Below are 16,597 nucleotides of genomic sequence, written 5' to 3' on the forward strand. Positions count from 1 at the left end.
TGTGTATCTGTGCATCCTGCTTTCTTTACCGGGAGCACAGTGAAGAGTTTGGTTGAATGGCTCGTTGGTCTAGGGGTATGATTCTCGCTTCGGGTGCGAGAGGTCCCGGGTTCAAATAACGGACGAGCCCGACTCAGTCGTTAAAGCCTGTTTTACTTGAGTTTTAATGTCTATCCTGTAAGTGCCAAAATGGACTTTTTTTTACCAGGGGTGCAGTAAAGCATGTGGCCGGGTACAATGAATTGTGTAGGTAGTTGGCTTGTTGGTCTAGGGGTATGATTCTCGCTTAGGGTGCGAGAGGTCCCCGGTTCAAATCCCGGACGAGCCCGCCGTGGCCTTTGAGGCCTGTTTTCAGTCTGGGGTTGATTCGAGGCTCACGTCCTGACAAGTTTTGGTCAACATTCGATTGTAAGGGCTGTCCAATCTGGTGGAGACCCAGCAGAAAGGATGTGGGAGTTTTTTGCAGCCGTATGTGCCTTCTTCACGACTGGACACCATTGATAGGCTCGTTTGTCTAAGGGTATGATTAACATTTTGGGTGCGAGAGGTCTGGGGTTTAAAATCCAGGATGAGTCCGTCTGCAGCTTTGAAAGTGCTCTTATTAATTTGTAGCGTGCATCCTGCTTCCTTTACTAGGAGCGCAGAGGGTTCCAACAGGAAAGAGGCTCGTTGGTCTAGGGGTATGATTCTCGCTTCATTTTTAAAGTTGCATCCATTGATCCGGCTTTCTTTTGACGTCTAAGTCGCACCCTTTTTCTCAGTTCCTCATCTGCAATTTAAACTTGGTTGGCTGCTTAGCTTGATGGGTTTGAGAGTTTGCACTGAAAGGAGGTATGGTCACAGAAATCGCTCAGATGGCAACCGTCTACAGTTGAACCTTGCTTCACATCTTTCGCGTGACATTTTTGGGGTCAACAGTCGATTGGGAAGTTAGCCCGAGCTGGTGGAGGCATGGCAAAAATCAGTGTCTTAGCAGCCATGTGCATAGTCTTTTTGCATTTGGCAACCAAGGGAGCAAACAGTTTTGTGTGGCTCGTTGGTCTAGGGTCGTGATTCTTGCTTCAGGTGCGACAGTTCTTGGGTTCAAATCCTGGACGAGCCTGTCTGAAGCTTTGAAAACACCTTTTTGGAGGAGTAGCTGTCTATCCTGCTTGCTTTGGCTCAGTTGCAAGGCATCATTAGGTAGGACTGAAATCTTCCTACTTGTGGTTTTTTCAGTGTCAATGTCATTTACAGCGCTGGTCACTGGCCAGACGTGGCATTGTCAATATAGCTCATTTGGGAGAGTGTAAAGTCTGATTTATACTTCTGGGTCGAACAGTCGCCGTAGCTACGGCCTTTTCTTCGGCCTCTGCCGTGGTACTCCGGTTTACACAAGCATCATGCCCGTGGACACTGCAGACTAGCGGTTCGCATGTGTACTGCACGTCGACGCGGACAATGATGCAGAAGTATAAATGAAAACCAACGCACAGCGGGTACGAGAGGTCCCGGGTTTCTGGAGTTGTATAAGTCGATCCGACCATTGCCATAGTTGGGCGGCGCTGCACTGCAACCATCTGGGTTGGGATCGAGCCTCAAGTCCCTTACCCTGATAAGCTTTGGTCAACACTCGATTGGAAGGGAAGCCCAAGCTGGTGTAGCTGTGGCAGATAAGAGTTTTTTTTTTTTTTTGCAGCCATATCTGTCGTCTTCACGACGTCATACCCCTAGGAGTCTTGTTGGTCTAGGGGTATGATTCTCGCTTAAGTTGCGAGAGGGCCCGCCTTCAAATCCCGAACGAGCCAGTCTGCAACTTCAAAAGTGCTCTTTTAATGTGTATCTGTGCATCCTGCTTTCTTTACCGGGAACACAGTGAAGAGTTTGGTTGAATGCCTCGTTGGTCTGGGGTATGATTCTCGCTTAAGTAGCGAGAGGTCCCGGGTTCAGGTCCCGGGTTCAAATCCCGGACGAGCCCGCCGTGGCCTTTGAGGCCTGTTTTCAGTCCGGGGTTGATTCGAGGCTCACGTCCTGACAAGTTTTGGTCAACATTCGATTGTAAGGGCTGTCCAATCTGGTGGAGACCCAGCAGAAAGGATGTGGGAGTTTTTTGCAGCCGTATGTGCCTTCTTCACGACTGGACACCATTGATAGGCTCGTTTGTCTAAGGGTATGATTAACATTTTGGGTGCGAGAGGTCTGGGGTTTAAAATCCAGGATGAGTCCGTCTGCAGCTTTGAAAGTGCTCTTATTAATTTGTAGCGTGCATCCTGCTTCCTTTACTAGGAGCGCAGAGGGTTCCAACAGGAAAGAGGCTCGTTGGTCTAGGGGTATGATTCTCGCTTCATTTTTAAAGTTGCATCCATTGATCCGGCTTTCTTTTGACGTCTAAGTCGCACCCTTTTTCTCAGTTCCTCATCTGCAATTTAAACTTGGTTGGCTGCTTAGCTTGATGGGTTTGAGAGTTTGCACTGAAAGGAGGTATGGTCACAGAAATCGCTCAGATGGCAACCGTCTACAGTTGAACCTTGCTTCACATCTTTCGCGTGACATTTTTGGGGTCAACAGTCGATTGGGAAGTTAGCCCGAGCTGGTGGAGGCATGGCAAAAATCAGTGTCTTAGCAGCCATGTGCATAGTCTTTTTGCATTTGGCAACCAAGGGAGCAAGCAGATTTGTGTGGCTCGTTGGTCTAGGGTCGTGATTCTTGCTTCAGGTGCGACAGTTCTTGGGTTCAAATCCTGGACGAGCCTGTGTGAAGCTTTGAAAACACCTTTTTGGAGGAGTAGCTGTCTATCCTGCTTGCTTTGGCTCAGTTGCAAGGCATCATTAGGTAGGACTGAAATCTTCCTACTTGTGGTTTTTTCAGTGTCAATGTCATTTACAGCGCTGGTCACTGGCCAGACGTGGCATTGTCAATATAGCTCATTTGGGAGAGTGTAAAGTCTGATTTATACTTCTGGGTCGAACAGTCGCCGTAGCTACGGCCTTTTCTTCGGCCTCTGCCGTGGTACTCCGGTTTACACAAGCATCATGCCCGTGGACACTGCAGACTAGCGGTTCGCATGTGTACTGCACGTCGACGCGGACAATGATGCAGAAGTATAAATGAAAACCAACGCACAGCGGGTACGAGAGGTCCCGGGTTTCTGGAGTTGTATAAGTCGATCCGACCATTGCCATAGTTGGGCGGCGCTGCACTGCAACCATCTGGGTTGGGATCGAGCCTCAAGTCCCTTACCCTGATAAGCTTTGGTCAACACTCGATTGGAAGGGAAGCCCAAGCTGGTGTAGCTGTGGCAGATAAGAGTTTTTTTTTTTTTTTGCAGCCATATCTGTCGTCTTCACGACGTCATACCCCTAGGAGTCTTGTTGGTCTAGGGGTATGATTCTCGCTTAAGTTGCGAGAGGGCCCGCCTTCAAATCCCGAACGAGCCAGTCTGCAACTTCAAAAGTGCTCTTTTAATGTGTATCTGTGCATCCTGCTTTCTTTACCGGGAACACAGTGAAGAGTTTGGTTGAATGCCTCGTTGGTCTGGGGTATGATTCTCGCTTAAGTTGCGAGAGGGCCCGCCTTCAAATCCCGAACGAGCCAGTCTGCAACTTCAAAAGTGCTCTTTTAATGTGTATCTGTGCATCCTGCTTTCTTTACCGGGAACACAGTGAAGAGTTTGGTTGAATGGCTCGTTGGTCTGGGGTATGATTCTCGCTTAAGTTACGAGAGGTCCCGACTTCAAATCCCGAACGAGCCTGTCTGCAACTTCAAAAGTGCTCTTTTAATGTGTATCTGTGCATCCTGCTTTCTTTACCGGGAGCACAGTGAAGAGTTTGGTTGAATGGCTCGTTGGTCTAGGGGTATGATTCTCGCTTCGGGTGCGAGAGGTCCCGGGTTCAAATAACGGACGAGCCCGACTCAGTCGTTAAAGCCTGTTTTACTTGAGTTTTAATGTCTATCCTGTAAGTGCCAAAATGGACTTTTTTTACCAGGGGTGCAGTAAAGCATGTGGCCGGGTACAATGAATTGTGTGGGTAGTTGGCTCGTTGGTCTAGGGGTATGATTCTCGCTTAGGGTGCGAGAGGTCCCGGGTTCAAATCCCGGACGAGCCCGCCGTGGCCTTTGAGGCCTGTTTTCAGTCTGGGGTTGATTCGAGGCTCACGTCCTGACAAGTTTTGGTCAACATTCGATTGTAAGGGCTGTCCAATCTGGTGGAGACCCAGCAGAAAGGATGTGGGAGTTTTTTGCAGCCGTATGTGCCTTCTTCACGACTGGACACCATTGATGGGCTCGTTTGTCTAAGGGTATGATTAACATTTTGGGTGCGAGAGGTCTTGGGTTTAAAATCCAGGATGAGTAGGTCTGCAGCTTTGAAAGTGCTCTTATTAATTTGTAGCGTGCATCCTGCTTGCTTTACGAGGAGCGCAGAGGGTTCCAACAGGAAAGAGGCTCGTTGGTCTAGGGGTATGATTCTCGCTTAGGGTGCGAGAGGTCCCGGGTTCAAATCCCGGACGAGCCCGCATTCAGCCTTCATTTTTAAAGTTGCATCCATTGATCCGGCTTTCTTTTGACGTCTAAGTCGCACCCTTTTTCTCAGTTCCTCATCTGCAATTTAAACTTGGTTGGCTGCTTAGCTTGATGGGTTTGAGAGTTTGCACTGAAAGGAGGTATGGTCACAGAAATCGCTCAGATGGCAACCGTCTACAGTTGAACCTTGCTTCACATCTTTCGCGTGACATTTTTGGGGTCAACAGTCGATTGGGAAGTTAGCCCGAGCTGGTGGAGGCATGGCAAAAATGAGTGTCTTAGCAGCCATGTGCATAGTCTTTTTGCATTTGGCAACCAAGGGAGCAAGCAGATTTGTGTGGCTCGTTGGTCTAGGGTCGTGATTCTTGCTTCAGGTGCGACAGTTCTTTGGTTCAAATCCTGGACGAGCCTGTCTGAAGCTTTGAAAACACCTTTTTGGAGGAGTAGCTGTCTATCCTGCTTGCTTTGGCTCAGTTGCAAGGCATCATTAGGTAGGACTGAAATCTTCCTACTTGTGGTTTTTTCAGTGTCAATGTCATTTACAGCGCTGGTCACTGGCCAGACGTGGCATTGTCTATATAGCTCATTTGGGAGAGTGTAAAGTCTGATTTATACTTCTGGGTCGAACAGTCGCCGTAGCTACGGCCTTTTCTTCGGCCTCTGCCGTGGTACTCCGGTTTACACAAGCATCATGCCCGTGGACACTGCAGACTAGCGGTTCGCATGTGTACTGCACGTCGACGCGGACAATGATGCAGAAGTATAAATGAAAACCAACGCACAGCGGGTACGAGAGGTCCCGGGTTTCTGGAGTTGTATAAGTCGATCCGACCATTGCCATAGTTGGGCGGCGCTGCACTGCAACCATCTGGGTTGGGATCGAGCCTCAAGTCCCTTACCCTGATAAGCTTTGGTCAACACTCGATTGGAAGGGAAGCCCAAGCTGGTGTAGCTGTGGCAGATAAGAGTTTTTTTTTTTTTGCAGCCATATCTGTCGTCTTCACGACGTCATACCCCTAGGAGTCTTGTTGGTCTAGGGGTATGATTCTCGCTTAAGTTGCGAGAGGGCCCGCCTTCAAATCCCGAACGAGCCAGTCTGCAACTTCAAAAGTGCTCTTTTAATGTGTATCTGTGCATCCTGCTTTCTTTACCGGGAACACAGTGAAGAGTTTGGTTGAATGCCTCGTTGGTCTGGGGTATGATTCTCGCTTAAGTAGCGAGAGGTCCCGGCTTCAAATCCCGAACGAGCCTGTCTGCAACTTCAAAAGTGCTCTTTTAATGTGTATCTGTGCATCCTGCTTTCTTTACCGGGAGCACAGTGAAGAGTTTGGTTGAATGGCTCGTTGGTCTAGGGGTATGATTCTCGCTTCGGGTGCGAGAGGTCCCGGGTTCAAATAACGGACGAGCCCGACTCAGTCGTTAAAGCCTGTTTTACTTGAGTTTTAATGTCTATCCTGTAAGTGCCAAAATGGACTTTTTTTTACCAGGGGTGCAGTAAAGCATGTGGCCGGGTACAATGAATTGTGTAGGTAGTTGGCTTGTTGGTCTAGGGGTATGATTCTCGCTTAGGGTGCGAGAGGTCCCGGGTTCAAATCCCGGACGAGCCCGCCGTGGCCTTTGAGGCCTGTTTTCAGTCTGGGGTTGATTCGAGGCTCACGTCCTGACAAGTTTTGGTCAACATTCGATTGTAAGGGCTGTCCAATCTGGTGGAGACCCAGCAGAAAGGATGTGGGAGTTTTTTGCAGCCGTATGTGCCTTCTTCACGACTGGACACCATTGATAGGCTCGTTTGTCTAAGGGTATGATTAACATTTTGGGTGCGAGAGGTCTGGGGTTTAAAATCCAGGATGAGTCCGTCTGCAGCTTTGAAAGTGCTCTTATTAATTTGTAGCGTGCATCCTGCTTCCTTTACTAGGAGCGCAGAGGGTTCCAACAGGAAAGAGGCTCGTTGGTCTAGGGGTATGATTCTCGCTTCATTTTTAAAGTTGCATCCATTGATCCGGCTTTCTTTTGACGTCTAAGTCGCACCCTTTTTCTCAGTTCCTCATCTGCAATTTAAACTTGGTTGGCTGCTTAGCTTGATGGGTTTGAGAGTTTGCACTGAAAGGAGGTATGGTCACAGAAATCGCTCAGATGGCAACCGTCTACAGTTGAACCTTGCTTCACATCTTTCGCGTGACATTTTTGGGGTCAACAGTCGATTGGGAAGTTAGCCCGAGCTGGTGGAGGCATGGCAAAAATCAGTGTCTTAGCAGCCATGTGCATAGTCTTTTTGCATTTGGCAACCAAGGGAGCAAACAGTTTTGTGTGGCTCGTTGGTCTAGGGTCGTGATTCTTGCTTCAGGTGCGACAGTTCTTGGGTTCAAATCCTGGATGAGCCTGTCTGAAGCTTTGAAAACACCTTTTTGGAGGAGTAGCTGTCTATCCTGCTTGCTTTGGCTCAGTTGCAAGGCATCATTAGGTAGGACTGAAATCTTCCTACTTGTGGTTTTTTCAGTGTCAATGTCATTTACAGCGCTGGTCACTGGCCAGACGTGGCATTGTCAATATAGCTCATTTGGGAGAGTGTAAAGTCTGATTTATACTTCTGGGTCGAACAGTCGCCGTAGCTACGGCCTTTTCTTCGGCCTCTGCCGTGGTACTCCGGTTTACACAAGCATCATGCCCGTGGACACTGCAGACTAGCGGTTCGCATGTGTACTGCACGTCGACGCGGACAATGATGCAGAAGTATAAATGAAAACCAACGCACAGCGGGTACGAGAGGTCCCGGGTTTCTGGAGTTGTATAAGTCGATCCGACCATTGCCATAGTTGGGCGGCGCTGCACTGCAACCATCTGGGTTGGGATCGAGCCTCAAGTCCCTTACCCTGATAAGCTTTGGTCAACACTCGATTGGAAGGGAAGCCCAAGCTGGTGTAGCTGTGGCAGATAAGAGTTTTTTTTTTTTTTTGCAGCCATATCTGTCGTCTTCACGACGTCATACCCCTAGGAGTCTTGTTGGTCTAGGGGTATGATTCTCGCTTAAGTTGCGAGAGGGCCCGCCTTCAAATCCCGAACGAGCCAGTCTGCAACTTCAAAAGTGCTCTTTTAATGTGTATCTGTGCATCCTGCTTTCTTTACCGGGAACACAGTGAAGAGTTTGGTTGAATGCCTCGTTGGTCTGGGGTATGATTCTCGCTTAAGTAGCGAGAGGTCCCGGCTTCAAATCCCGAACGAGCCTGTCTGCAACTTCAAAAGTGCTCTTTTAATGTGTATCTGTGCATCCTGCTTTCTTTACCGGGAGCACAGTGAAGAGTTTGGTTGAATGGCTCGTTGGTCTAGGGGTATGATTCTCGCTTCGGGTGCGAGAGGTCCCGGGTTCAAATAACGGACGAGCCCGACTCAGTCGTTAAAGCCTGTTTTACTTGAGTTTTAATGTCTATCCTGTAAGTGCCAAAATGGACTTTTTTTTACCAGGGGTGCAGTAAAGCATGTGGCCGGGTACAATGAATTGTGTAGGTAGTTGGCTTGTTGGTCTAGGGGTATGATTCTCGCTTAGGGTGCGAGAGGTCCCCGGTTCAAATCCCGGACGAGCCCGCCGTGGCCTTTGAGGCCTGTTTTCAGTCTGGGGTTGATTCGAGGCTCACGTCCTGACAAGTTTTGGTCAACATTCGATTGTAAGGGCTGTCCAATCTGGTGGAGACCCAGCAGAAAGGATGTGGGAGTTTTTTGCAGCCGTATGTGCCTTCTTCACGACTGGACACCATTGATAGGCTCGTTTGTCTAAGGGTATGATTAACATTTTGGGTGCGAGAGGTCTGGGGTTTAAAATCCAGGATGAGTCCGTCTGCAGCTTTGAAAGTGCTCTTATTAATTTGTAGCGTGCATCCTGCTTCCTTTACTAGGAGCGCAGAGGGTTCCAACAGGAAAGAGGCTCGTTGGTCTAGGGGTATGATTCTCGCTTCATTTTTAAAGTTGCATCCATTGATCCGGCTTTCTTTTGACGTCTAAGTCGCACCCTTTTTCTCAGTTCCTCATCTGCAATTTAAACTTGGTTGGCTGCTTAGCTTGATGGGTTTGAGAGTTTGCACTGAAAGGAGGTATGGTCACAGAAATCGCTCAGATGGCAACCGTCTACAGTTGAACCTTGCTTCACATCTTTCGCGTGACATTTTTGGGGTCAACAGTCGATTGGGAAGTTAGCCCGAGCTGGTGGAGGCATGGCAAAAATCAGTGTCTTAGCAGCCATGTGCATAGTCTTTTTGCATTTGGCAACCAAGGGAGCAAACAGTTTTGTGTGGCTCGTTGGTCTAGGGTCGTGATTCTTGCTTCAGGTGCGACAGTTCTTGGGTTCAAATCCTGGACGAGCCTGTCTGAAGCTTTGAAAACACCTTTTTGGAGGAGTAGCTGTCTATCCTGCTTGCTTTGGCTCAGTTGCAAGGCATCATTAGGTAGGACTGAAATCTTCCTACTTGTGGTTTTTTCAGTGTCAATGTCATTTACAGCGCTGGTCACTGGCCAGACGTGGCATTGTCAATATAGCTCATTTGGGAGAGTGTAAAGTCTGATTTATACTTCTGGGTCGAACAGTCGCCGTAGCTACGGCCTTTTCTTCGGCCTCTGCCGTGGTACTCCGGTTTACACAAGCATCATGCCCGTGGACACTGCAGACTAGCGGTTCGCATGTGTACTGCACGTCGACGCGGACAATGATGCAGAAGTATAAATGAAAACCAACGCACAGCGGGTACGAGAGGTCCCGGGTTTCTGGAGTTGTATAAGTCGATCCGACCATTGCCATAGTTGGGCGGCGCTGCACTGCAACCATCTGGGTTGGGATCGAGCCTCAAGTCCCTTACCCTGATAAGCTTTGGTCAACACTCGATTGGAAGGGAAGCCCAAGCTGGTGTAGCTGTGGCAGATAAGAGTTTTTTTTTTTTTTTGCAGCCATATCTGTCGTCTTCACGACGTCATACCCCTAGGAGTCTTGTTGGTCTAGGGGTATGATTCTCGCTTAAGTTGCGAGAGGGCCCGCCTTCAAATCCCGAACGAGCCAGTCTGCAACTTCAAAAGTGCTCTTTTAATGTGTATCTGTGCATCCTGCTTTCTTTACCGGGAACACAGTGAAGAGTTTGGTTGAATGCCTCGTTGGTCTGGGGTATGATTCTCGCTTAAGTAGCGAGAGGTCCCGGGTTCAGGTCCCGGGTTCAAATCCCGGACGAGCCCGCCGTGGCCTTTGAGGCCTGTTTTCAGTCCGGGGTTGATTCGAGGCTCACGTCCTGACAAGTTTTGGTCAACATTCGATTGTAAGGGCTGTCCAATCTGGTGGAGACCCAGCAGAAAGGATGTGGGAGTTTTTTGCAGCCGTATGTGCCTTCTTCACGACTGGACACCATTGATAGGCTCGTTTGTCTAAGGGTATGATTAACATTTTGGGTGCGAGAGGTCTGGGGTTTAAAATCCAGGATGAGTCCGTCTGCAGCTTTGAAAGTGCTCTTATTAATTTGTAGCGTGCATCCTGCTTCCTTTACTAGGAGCGCAGAGGGTTCCAACAGGAAAGAGGCTCGTTGGTCTAGGGGTATGATTCTCGCTTCATTTTTAAAGTTGCATCCATTGATCCGGCTTTCTTTTGACGTCTAAGTCGCACCCTTTTTCTCAGTTCCTCATCTGCAATTTAAACTTGGTTGGCTGCTTAGCTTGATGGGTTTGAGAGTTTGCACTGAAAGGAGGTATGGTCACAGAAATCGCTCAGATGGCAACCGTCTACAGTTGAACCTTGCTTCACATCTTTCGCGTGACATTTTTGGGGTCAACAGTCGATTGGGAAGTTAGCCCGAGCTGGTGGAGGCATGGCAAAAATCAGTGTCTTAGCAGCCATGTGCATAGTCTTTTTGCATTTGGCAACCAAGGGAGCAAACAGTTTTGTGTGGCTCGTTGGTCTAGGGTCGTGATTCTTGCTTCAGGTGCGACAGTTCTTGGGTTCAAATCCTGGACGAGCCTGTCTGAAGCTTTGAAAACACCTTTTTGGAGGAGTAGCTGTCTATCCTGCTTGCTTTGGCTCAGTTGCAAGGCATCATTAGGTAGGACTGAAATCTTCCTACTTGTGGTTTTTTCAGTGTCAATGTCATTTACAGCGCTGGTCACTGGCCAGACGTGGCATTGTCAATATAGCTCATTTGGGAGAGTGTAAAGTCTGATTTATACTTCTGGGTCGAACAGTCGCCGTAGCTACGGCCTTTTCTTCGGCCTCTGCCGTGGTACTCCGGTTTACACAAGCATCATGCCCGTGGACACTGCAGACTAGCGGTTCGCATGTGTACTGCACGTCGACGCGGACAATGATGCAGAAGTATAAATGAAAACCAACGCACAGCGGGTACGAGAGGTCCCGGGTTTCTGGAGTTGTATAAGTCGATCCGACCATTGCCATAGTTGGGCGGCGCTGCACTGCAACCATCTGGGTTGGGATCGAGCCTCAAGTCCCTTACCCTGATAAGCTTTGGTCAACACTCGATTGGAAGGGAAGCCCAAGCTGGTGTAGCTGTGGCAGATAAGAGTTTTTTTTTTTTTTTGCAGCCATATCTGTCGTCTTCACGACGTCATACCCCTAGGAGTCTTGTTGGTCTAGGGGTATGATTCTCGCTTAAGTTGCGAGAGGGCCCGCCTTCAAATCCCGAACGAGCCAGTCTGCAACTTCAAAAGTGCTCTTTTAATGTGTATCTGTGCATCCTGCTTTCTTTACCGGGAACACAGTGAAGAGTTTGGTTGAATGCCTCGTTGGTCTGGGGTATGATTCTCGCTTAAGTAGCGAGAGGTCCCGGGTTCAGGTCCCGGGTTCAAATCCCGGACGAGCCCGCCGTGGCCTTTGAGGCCTGTTTTCAGTCCGGGGTTGATTCGAGGCTCACGTCCTGACAAGTTTTGGTCAACATTCGATTGTAAGGGCTGTCCAATCTGGTGGAGACCCAGCAGAAAGGATGTGGGAGTTTTTTGCAGCCGTATGTGCCTTCTTCACGACTGGACACCATTGATAGGCTCGTTTGTCTAAGGGTATGATTAACATTTTGGGTGCGAGAGGTCTGGGGTTTAAAATCCAGGATGAGTCCGTCTGCAGCTTTGAAAGTGCTCTTATTAATTTGTAGCGTGCATCCTGCTTCCTTTACTAGGAGCGCAGAGGGTTCCAACAGGAAAGAGGCTCGTTGGTCTAGGGGTATGATTCTCGCTTCATTTTTAAAGTTGCATCCATTGATCCGGCTTTCTTTTGACGTCTAAGTCGCACCCTTTTTCTCAGTTCCTCATCTGCAATTTAAACTTGGTTGGCTGCTTAGCTTGATGGGTTTGAGAGTTTGCACTGAAAGGAGGTATGGTCACAGAAATCGCTCAGATGGCAACCGTCTACAGTTGAACCTTGCTTCACATCTTTCGCGTGACATTTTTGGGGTCAACAGTCGATTGGGAAGTTAGCCCGAGCTGGTGGAGGCATGGCAAAAATGAGTGTCTTAGCAGCCATGTGCATAGTCTTTTTGCATTTGGCAACCAAGGGAGCAAGCAGATTTGTGTGGCTCGTTGGTCTAGGGTCGTGATTCTTGCTTCAGGTGCGACAGTTCTTGGGTTCAAATCCTGGACGAGCCTGTGTGAAGCTTTGAAAACACCTTTTTGGAGGAGTAGCTGTCTATCCTGCTTGCTTTGGCTCAGTTGCAAGGCATCATTAGGTAGGACTGAAATCTTCCTACTTGTGGTTTTTTCAGTGTCAATGTCATTTACAGCGCTGGTCACTGGCCAGACGTGGCATTGTCAATATAGCTCATTTGGGAGAGTGTAAAGTCTGATTTATACTTCTGGGTCGAACAGTCGCCGTAGCTACGGCCTTTTCTTCGGCCTCTGCCGTGGTACTCCGGTTTACACAAGCATCATGCCCGTGGACACTGCAGACTAGCGGTTCGCATGTGTACTGCACGTCGACGCGGACAATGATGCAGAAGTATAAATGAAAACCAACGCACAGCGGGTACGAGAGGTCCCGGGTTTCTGGAGTTGTATAAGTCGATCCGACCATTGCCATAGTTGGGCGGCGCTGCACTGCAACCATCTGGGTTGGGATCGAGCCTCAAGTCCCTTACCCTGATAAGCTTTGGTCAACACTCGATTGGAAGGGAAGCCCAAGCTGGTGTAGCTGTGGCAGATAAGAGTTTTTTTTTTTTTTTGCAGCCATATCTGTCGTCTTCACGACGTCATACCCCTAGGAGTCTTGTTGGTCTAGGGGTATGATTCTCGCTTAAGTTGCGAGAGGGCCCGCCTTCAAATCCCGAACGAGCCAGTCTGCAACTTCAAAAGTGCTCTTTTAATGTGTATCTGTGCATCCTGCTTTCTTTACCGGGAACACAGTGAAGAGTTTGGTTGAATGCCTCGTTGGTCTGGGGTATGATTCTCGCTTAAGTAGCGAGAGGTCCCGGGTTCAAATCCCGGACGAGCCCGCCGTGGCCTTTGAGGCCTGTTTTCAGTCCGGGGTTGATTCGAGGCTCACGTCCTGACAAGTTTTGGTCAACATTCGATTGTAAGGGCTGTCCAATCTGGTGGAGACCCAGCAGAAAGGATGTGGGAGTTTTTTGCAGCCGTATGTGCCTTCTTCACGACTGGACACCATTGATAGGCTCGTTTGTCTAAGGGTATGATTAACATTTTGGGTGCGAGAGGTCTGGGGTTTAAAATCCAGGATGAGTCCGTCTGCAGCTTTGAAAGTGCTCTTATTAATTTGTAGCGTGCATCCTGCTTCCTTTACTAGGAGCGCAGAGGGTTCCAACAGGAAAGAGGCTCGTTGGTCTAGGGGTATGATTCTCGCTTCATTTTTAAAGTTGCATCCATTGATCCGGCTTTCTTTTGACGTCTAAGTCGCACCCTTTTTCTCAGTTCCTCATCTGCAATTTAAACTTGGTTGGCTGCTTAGCTTGATGGGTTTGAGAGTTTGCACTGAAAGGAGGTATGGTCACAGAAATCGCTCAGATGGCAACCGTCTACAGTTGAACCTTGCTTCACATCTTTCGCGTGACATTTTTGGGGTCAACAGTCGATTGGGAAGTTAGCCCGAGCTGGTGGAGGCATGGCAAAAATGAGTGTCTTAGCAGCCATGTGCATAGTCTTTTTGCATTTGGCAACCAAGGGAGCAAGCAGATTTGTGTGGCTCGTTGGTCTAGGGTCGTGATTCTTGCTTCAGGTGCGATAGTTCTTGGGTTCAAATCCTGGATGAGCCTGTCTGAAGCTTTGAAAACACCTTTTTGGAGGAGTAGCTGTCTAACCTGCTTGCTTTGGCTCAGTTGCAAGGCATCATTAGGTAGGACTGAAATCTTCCTACTTGTGGTTTTTTCAGTGTCAATGTCATTTACAGCGCTGGTCACTGGCCAGACGTGGCATTGTCAATATAGCTCATTTGGGAGAGTGTAAAGTCTGATTTATACTTCTGGGTCGAACAGTCGCCGTAGCTACGGCCTTTTCTTCGGCCTCTGCCGTGGTACTCCGGTTTACACAAGCATCATGCCCGTGGACACTGCAGACTAGCGGTTCGCATGTGTACTGCACGTCGACGCGGACAATGATGCAGAAGTATAAATGAAAACCAACGCACAGCGGGTACGAGAGGTCCCGGGTTTCTGGAGTTGTATAAGTCGATCCGACCATTGCCATAGTTGGGCGGCGCTGCACTGCAACCATCTGGGTTGGGATCGAGCCTCAAGTCCCTTACCCTGATAAGCTTTGGTCAACACTCGATTGGAAGGGAAGCCCAAGCTGGTGTAGCTGTGGCAGATAAGAGTTTTTTTTTTTTTGCAGCCATATCTGTCGTCTTCACAACGTCACACCCCTAGGAGTCTTGTTGGTTTAGGGGTATGATTCTCGCTTAAGTTGCGAGAGGGCCCGCCTTCAAATCCCGAACGAGCCAGTCTGCAACTTCAAAAGTGCTCTTTTAATGTGTATCTGTGCATCCTGCTTTCTTTACCGGGAACACAGTGAAGAGTTTGGTTGAATGGCTCGTTGGTCTGGGGTATGATTCTCGCTTAAGTTACGAGAGGTCCCGACTTCAAATCCCGAACGAGCCTGTCTGCAACTTCAAAAGTGCTCTTTTAATGTGTATCTGTGCATCCTGCTTTCTTTACCGGGAGCACAGTGAAGAGTTTGGTTGAATGGCTCGTTGGTCTAGGGGTATGATTCTCGCTTCGGGTGCGAGAGGTCCCGGGTTCAAATAACGGACGAGCCCGACTCAGTCGTTAAAGCCTGTTTTACTTGAGTTTTAATGTCTATCCTGTAAGTGCCAAAATGGACTTTTTTTACCAGGGGTGCAGTAAAGCATGTGGCCGGGTACAATGAATTGTGTGGGTAGTTGGCTCGTTGGTCTAGGGGTATGATTCTCGCTTAGGGTGCGAGAGGTCCCGGGTTCAAATCCCGGACGAGCCCGCCGTGGCCTTTGAGGCCTGTTTTCAGTCTGGGGTTGATTCGAGGCTCACGTCCTGACAAGTTTTGGTCAACATTCGATTGTAAGGGCTGTCCAATCTGGTGGAGACCCAGCAGAAAGGATGTGGGAGTTTTTTGCAGCCGTATGTGCCTTCTTCACGACTGGACACCATTGATGGGCTCGTTTGTCTAAGGGTATGATTAACATTTTGGGTGCGAGAGGTCTTGGGTTTAAAATCCAGGATGAGTAGGTCTGCAGCTTTGAAAGTGCTCTTATTAATTTGTAGCGTGCATCCTGCTTGCTTTACGAGGAGCGCAGAGGGTTCCAACAGGAAAGAGGCTCGTTGGTCTAGGGGTATGATTCTCGCTTAGGGTGCGAGAGGTCCCGGGTTCAAATCCCGGACGAGGCTGCATTCAGCCTTCATTTTTAAAGTTGCATCCATTGATCCGGCTTTCTTTTGACGTCTAAGTCGCACCCTTTTTCTCAGTTCCTCATCTGCAATTTAAACTTGGTTGGCTGCTTAGCTTGATGGGTTTGAGAGTTTGCACTGAAAGGAGGTATGGTCACAGAAATCGCTCAGATGGCAACCGTCTACAGTTGAACCTTGCTTCACATCTTTCGCGTGACATTTTTGGGGTCAACAGTCGATTGGGAAGTTAGCCCGAGCTGGTGGAGGCATGGCAAAAATGAGTGTCTTAGCAGCCATGTGCATAGTCTTTTTGCATTTGGCAACCAAGGGAGCAAGCAGATTTGTGTGGCTCGTTGGTCTAGGGTCGTGATTCTTGCTTCAGGTGCGACAGTTCTTGGGTTCAAATCCTGGACGAGCCTGTCTGAAGCTTTGAAAACACCTTTTTGGAGGAGTAGCTGTCTATCCTGCTTGCTTTGGCTCAGTTGCAAGGCATCATTAGGTAGGACTGAAATCTTCCTACTTGTGGTTTTTTCAGTGTCAATGTCATTTACAGCGCTGGTCACTGGCCAGACGTGGCATTGTCTATATAGCTCATTTGGGAGAGTGTAAAGTCTGATTTATACTTCTGGGTCGAACAGTCGCCGTAGCTACGGCCTTTTCTTCGGCCTCTGCCGTGGTACTCCGGTTTACACAAGCATCATGCCCGTGGACACTGCAGACTAGCGGTTCGCATGTGTACTGCACGTCGACGCGGACAATGATGCAGAAGTATAAATGAAAACCAACGCACAGCGGGTACGAGAGGTCCCGGGTTTCTGGAGTTGTATAAGTCGATCCGACCATTGCCATAGTTGGGCGGCGCTGCACTGCAACCATCTGGGTTGGGATCGAGCCTCAAGTCCCTTACCCTGATAAGCTTTGGTCAACACTCGATTGGAAGGGAAGCCCAAGCTGGTGTAGCTGTGGCAGATAAGAGTTTTTTTTTTTTTGCAGCCATATCTGTCGTCTTCACGACGTCATACCCCTAGGAGTCTTGTTGGTCTAGGGGTATGATTCTCGCTTAAGTTGCGAGAGGGCCCGCCTTCAAATCCCGAACGAGCCAGTCTGCAACTTCAAAAGTGCTCTTTTAATGTGTATCTGTGCATCCTGCTTTCTTTACCGGGAACACAGTGAAGAGTTTGGTTGAATGCCTCGTTGGTCTGGGGTATGATTCTCGCTTAAGTAGCGAGAGGTCCCGGCTTCAAATCCCGAACGAGCCTGTCTGCAAC

At 48.9% G+C, this 16,597-nt stretch overlaps 7 non-coding genes across 7 annotated transcripts; all 7 read left to right on the top strand.

The window, feature by feature from the left end:
* The first annotated feature begins 256 nt into the window (after positions 1–256).
* Positions 257–328, top strand: trnap-agg (transfer RNA proline (anticodon AGG)). The gene has a single exon. It is a non-coding gene; the product is annotated as a tRNA-Pro (tRNA).
* A 3,685-nt stretch (positions 329–4,013) lies between these two features.
* On the top strand, positions 4,014–4,085 carry trnap-agg (transfer RNA proline (anticodon AGG)). The gene has a single exon. It is a non-coding gene; the product is annotated as a tRNA-Pro (tRNA).
* Positions 4,086–4,420: 335 nt separating this feature from the next.
* trnap-agg (transfer RNA proline (anticodon AGG)) lies at positions 4,421–4,492 on the top strand. The gene has a single exon. It is a non-coding gene; the product is annotated as a tRNA-Pro (tRNA).
* Positions 4,493–6,035: 1,543 nt separating this feature from the next.
* On the top strand, positions 6,036–6,107 carry trnap-agg (transfer RNA proline (anticodon AGG)). Its single transcript has one exon. It is a non-coding gene; the product is annotated as a tRNA-Pro (tRNA).
* Positions 6,108–8,007: 1,900 nt separating this feature from the next.
* Positions 8,008–8,079, top strand: trnap-agg (transfer RNA proline (anticodon AGG)). Its single transcript has one exon. It is a non-coding gene; the product is annotated as a tRNA-Pro (tRNA).
* Positions 8,080–14,850: 6,771 nt separating this feature from the next.
* Positions 14,851–14,922, top strand: trnap-agg (transfer RNA proline (anticodon AGG)). The gene has a single exon. It is a non-coding gene; the product is annotated as a tRNA-Pro (tRNA).
* Positions 14,923–15,257: 335 nt separating this feature from the next.
* Positions 15,258–15,329, top strand: trnap-agg (transfer RNA proline (anticodon AGG)). The gene has a single exon. It is a non-coding gene; the product is annotated as a tRNA-Pro (tRNA).
* The last annotated feature ends 1,268 nt before the right edge of the window (positions 15,330–16,597 follow it).

This window comes from Garra rufa, unplaced genomic scaffold (assembly GCF_049309525.1).
Source record: "Garra rufa unplaced genomic scaffold, GarRuf1.0 hap1_unplaced_070, whole genome shotgun sequence".
In the NCBI taxonomy this organism is placed as follows: Eukaryota; Metazoa; Chordata; class Actinopteri; order Cypriniformes; family Cyprinidae; genus Garra; species Garra rufa.